We start from the raw sequence: 5,858 nt of genomic DNA, 5'->3' as shown, positions 1-5,858 counted from the left end.
GCCATTTGGAATGCAGACTTAGATGGATTGGTCTGCAGGCGTCACGTTGCATTTGCAGAGCCCCTGATGTACCCAAACAGTAGAAACCACCCACAAGTGACCCCATATTGAAACTAGACCTCCCATGGAACTTATCTAGATGTGTTGTGAAAACTTTGAACCCCCAAGTGTTTCACTACAGTTTACAACGCAGAGCCGTGAAAATAAAAAATCCTTTTTTTTCCCACAAAAATGATTTTTAGCCCCCCAAATTTTTATTTTCCCAAGGATAACAAGAGAACTTGGACCCAAAAAGTTGTTGTCCAATTTGTCTCGAGTACGATGATACCCCATATGTTGGGGTAAACCCCTGTTTGGGCGTACGGGAGAGCTCGGAAGTGAAGGAGCACTGTTTTACTTTTTCAATGCAGAATTGGCTGGAATTGAGATCGGACGCCATGTCGCGTTTGGAGAGCCCCTGATGTGCCTAAACAGTGGAAACCCCCCAATTATAACTGAAACCCTAATCCAAACGCACCCCTAACCCTAATCCCAACTGTAACCCTAACCACACACCTAACCCTGACACACCCCTAATTCTAATCCCAACCCTAATCCCAACCGTAAATGTAATACAAACCCTAACCCTAGCCCTAACCCTAGCCCTAACCCTAACCCTAATGGGAAAATGGAAATAAATACATTTTTTTTAATTTTATTATTTTTCCCTAAGGCTAGGTTCACATTGCATTAGGGAAATCCGTTTAGCACTAGCGGATTGCGCTAACGCAATGTCTTTTTAGGTGTCGTGTTTAGTGGTCGCGTTAACGTCCCCGCTCTGGAAGATCGGGGATCGGACCTCGGGCGCGCCGCGGACGCTGCAAGCAGCGTCTGAGGCGCGCCACAAAAGAACGGCACCTTGCTAGCGCGAGCCGAAAATGGCACGCTCTAGCGATGCGCTACACCCGAAAATCACATTGCTGTCAATGGTTGTGCTAACGGACCCGTTGCACGGCGTTAATTGTGACATTTTCGCCGTGCAACGCTGTCCGTTAGCGTTAACCCATTAACGCAATGTGAACCTAGCCTAACTAAGGGGGTGATGAAGGGGGGTTTGATTTACTTTTATAGCGAGTTTTTTATATCGGATTTTTATGATTGGCAGCCGTCACACACTAAAAGACGCTTTTTATAGCAAAAAAGTTTTTGCGTCTCCACATTTTGAGACCTATAATTTTTCCATATTTTGGTCCACAGAGTCATGTGAGGTCTTGTTTTTTGCGGGACGAGTTGACGTTTTTATCGGTTACATTTTCGGACATGTGACAGTTTTTGATCGCTTTTTATTCCGATTTTTTGTGAGGCAGAATGACCAAAAACCAGCTATTCATGAATTTCTTTTGGGGGAGGCTTTTATACCGTTCCGCGTTTGGTAAAATTGATGAAGCAGTTTTATTCTTCGGGTCAGTACGATTACAGCGATACCTCATTTATATCATTTTTTTTATGTTTTGGCGCTTTTATACGATAAAAGCTATTTTATAGAAAAAATAATTATTTTGGCATCGCTTTATTCTCAGGACTATAACTTTTTTATTTTTTTGGTTATGATGCTATATGGCGGGTCGTTTTTTGCGGGACAAGATGACGTTTTCAGAGGTACCATGGTTATTTATATCCGTCTTTTTGATCGCGTGTTATTCCACTTTTTGTTCAGCGTTATGATAATAAAGCGTTGTTTTTTGGCTCGTTTTTTTTTTTTTTTTCTTACGGTGTTCACTGAAGGGGTTAACTAGTGGGCCAGTTTTATAGGTCGGGTCGTTACGGACGCGGCGATACTAAATATGTGTACTTTTATTGTTTTTTTTGTTTTTTTTTTATGTAAAGAAATGTATTTATGGGAATAATATTTTTTTTTTTCTGCTTTATTTAGGAATTTTTTTTTTATTTTTTTTTACAAGTGTGGAAATTTTTTTTTTTACTTTTTCACTTTGTCCCAGGGGGGGACATCACAGATCACCGATCTGACAGTGTGCACAGCACTCTATCAGATCGGTGATCTGACATACAGCCGGGCAGGATTAGAGCTGCAGCTGCAGCCTGATCCTGACCCGGAAGTGCTCCCTGCAGGACCCGGATGCAGCCCGGCGGCCATTTTGGATCCGGGGACTGCAGGGAGAAGACGCTCGGTACACGGTGAGCACATCACCGTGTACCGATCGTCTCAGGGAAGCCCGCAGGGAGCCCTCTCCCTGCGCGATGCTTCCCTGCACCGCCGGCACACCGCGATCATCTTTGATCGCGGTGTGCCGGGGGTTAATGTGCCGGGAGCGGTCCGTGACCGCTCCTGGCACATAGTGCCGGATGTCAGCTGCGATAGGCAGCTGACACCCGGCCGCGATCGGCCGCGCTCCCCCCGTGAGCGCGGCCGATCGCATATGACGTACTATCCCGTCCATGGGAATTAAGTCCCAGGTCACCTGGACGGGATAGTACGTCATATGGGATTAAGGGGTTAAAGTGTCTAATGATAGTCCTGCCAAAGTTTCAACAAGAACTGAGATGGTGGATCAGGAAATGGAATATCTCCAATGTGAGATATCTCCTTCCTCTTTCCTGATAGCAAACACTTCAGAGAGAGGTTGGGATGTTGAAGTGAGAGATCTCAGGGTCTACAAATGTTGGTCACTGCAAGTTAAATGTTTGTCCTCCCTACATGAAGGCATTGAGAGCAATTTACTGGTGCCTTCTACATGTCCACTGTTAGGACTGGCGGAACGCACCAAGAGAGATTATAAAGATGCGTTCGCAGTCCGGGGTCCACCGTGCAGGTGAAACCTGCTGCTAGGAAATGACAGACAATATGGCGGTACTCAAAAGTATACACGCGTGGGTTAAACCTCACCTAGCGTGAAGAAAGCGATCCTGTTGCGTCACAGGACCGCGGTACCGCACATAGAGCGCGAGCAAGTGGTCAGCGAACTAAACCCCAACAGGGATTGTAGTCCGATTAGACCCTTGCTGGCACTACACCGCTACTGGGTGTGAAAGGAATTATATAATTAAGGCACCGAAGTGCGAACTGTGCCGTGCTGGCAGGCACCACTAAGCACCCAGATGTGGGTCAGGAAGCGCACACTGGCGCGTGGCACCGCACTGGCGGTCACAGCAGTAGACGCTGACACGTGTGTGACACGTTGAGTGATAAGTCGGGCGCTAGATAGCAGCCATACTCCATACGCGAACAATCATACAATAGGGTAGGGGTATTTAAAGAACGACTTGCACTCACAACAAACACACGTATTAAATTGTACACTAGCGCATGGCCGTGCGGTCATGCGCAGTTTATATAGTTGCAGGACAGGAAGCGGCCACAGAAACTTTGCCCTTCCAAGACCTGCCAAGAGGACCAATAGAATGCGCTGCAGAGTCTGAGCACATGACCCTCGATCTCCAACGGGAAATCTTGCCCTGGGCATGCTAAGTGTGCGCAGACAAGGACTTAGTCCCAGAGAAGTCCACTCGCTGCTGACCAGTATAGGCTTTACAGGCAGAAGCTGGAGAAGCAGCAGTAACTCTTCTCACAGAGTCAGACTGAGCGAGACGCTGGGATCGATGTCCCTGCTGAGCAGGCTCCACTGCGGCTGGAGGAGAATGGAAGACCGCAGCGGAGACGGATCGAGATTCCCCCTGTGCAGCAGAGGAAACTCGACTCCTAACATTACCCCCCTCCTAGGGCCCCCCCCTCTTTGGGCCTCGCTACGTTCGAAGGCAGCAATGAGCTGTGGGGCCCGAATGTTTTCAGCAGGCTCCCATGACCTGTTCTCTGGACCATAACCCTTCCAATCCACCAGATAGAACTTTTTGCCGCGTACCACCTTACACCCCAAAATAGCGTTCACCTCGTAATCGTCCGTAGACGAACCCGATGTCCCGGCAGATGACTCGGAAAACCGGGACATGTATACGGGTTTCAAGAGGGACACATGAAAGGTGTCGGTGATACCCAAGCGTGGAGGAAGAGCCAGGCGGTAGACCACAGGATTAACCTGTTCGAGAACTTTGAAGGGACCCAAGTAGCGAGGCGCAAACTTAGTGGACTCAACTCGCAGCCTGATGTTACGGGCGGAGAGCCACACCAAGTCGCCAGGAGCAAAGGTCGGAGCGGGGCGCCGATGAACATCGGCGGAGGACCTCATTCTCTCCTTGGAAGCCCGAATGGCATCCTGAGTGCGATCCCAAATGTCCCGTGCCTCCACAGCCCAGTCTGCCACCCTGGAATCGGCGGAAGACACGGGCATGGGCACAGGTACCCGCGGATGCTGACCATAGTTAAGGAGGAATGGGGTCTGTCCAGTGGAGTCAGCTACAGCATTGTTAAGAGCAAACTCCGCCCACGGTAGCAAAGATGCCCAGTCATCTTGTTTAGCAGAGACAAAATGTCGCAGATATGTGACCAAGGTCTGGTTGGCTCTCTCCACCAACCCATTCGTCTCGGGATGATATGCCGAAGAGAGATTCAACTCGATACTGAGAAGGCGACAAAGCTCTCTCCAGAACCGAGACGCAAACTGGGGACCCCGGTCACTGACAATTTTGTCTGGCATACCGTGAAGACGGAAGATGTGTTTAACAAACAATGCTGCCAAGGCCCGTGCAGAAGGTAGCCGGGGAAGCGGCACCAAATGCACCATTTTAGAAAAATGGTCGGTGATAACCCAAATGACAGTACAGCCACGTGACTTGGGCAAACCCACCACAAAGTCCATCCCGACCATCTCCCAGGGCCTGTCTGCCACCGGCAGAGGGTATAACAACCCAGCTGGCCGTTGACGGAGAGACTTATTTTTGGCACAAGAGACACATGCCCGAACGTAGTCTCCAACGTCACGAACCATATGTGGCCACCAATACATTCTCGCCAACAACTCAGATGTCCTCTTTGCCCCAAAGTGTCCACCCACTCTGGACGAATGAGCCCACGAGAGAACCTCCGGACGCAAATTGATGGGGACAAAAGTCTTGCCCGGAGGCACAGACTCAAGCGAAACCGGAGCTACGGTTCTCAGACTCTCTGAAGGGACAATGAGCCGAGGCTCGTCCTCCTCCTCCACAGTTGACACCAGGGAGCGAGAGAGAGCATCAGCACGAATGTTCTTCTCCCCGGCGAGATAATGTAGAGTGAAGTGGAACCGGGAGAAAAACAAGGACCATCTGGCCTGACGAGAATTCAGCCGCTGGGCTGTCTGTAAATAGACCAAATTCTTGTGGTCCGTGAAGACTTGGAATGGGAACCGAGCACCCTCCAAGAGATGTCTCCATTCCGAAAAGGCCAACTTCATTGCCAGCAACTCCCTATCCCCGATGGAGTAATTTCTCTCCGCTGGTGAGAAGGTTTTTGAGAAGAAGAAGCATGGATGCTTCCGACCTTGAGCATCCTTTTGATAGAGGACTGCTCCTGCACCAACGGAAGAGGCATCCACCTCCATTAGGAATGGCTTATCCACATCGGGACGATGTAAGATGGGAGCGCTAGCAAAGTGGGACTTAATAGAAGTGAAGGCCTTGGAGACCTCTTCGGACCACGATTTAGGATTCGCTCCCTTCTTGGTGAGGGATACCAAGGGAGCTACCAGGGTTGAGAAGTGGGGAATGAACTGACGATAGTAATTTATGAACCCCATAAAGCGCTGCACCGCTTTCAGAGAATGGGGTTCCTGCCAGTCCATCACTGCCTGTAGTTTGGCAGGATCCATAGCCAATCCCTGGGCCGAGATGATGTAGCCCAGGAAAGGTAAAGACTCCTGCTCAAACATACACTTCTCCAATTTGGCATAGAGGAAGTTTGCCCGTAGGAGGTCGAAGACTTTGCAAAC

Source organism: Ranitomeya imitator, chromosome 1 (genome assembly GCF_032444005.1).
Source record: "Ranitomeya imitator isolate aRanImi1 chromosome 1, aRanImi1.pri, whole genome shotgun sequence".
NCBI classification, from domain to species: Eukaryota; Metazoa; Chordata; class Amphibia; order Anura; family Dendrobatidae; genus Ranitomeya; species Ranitomeya imitator.
Note: the sequence above shows the minus strand (reverse complement) of the source record.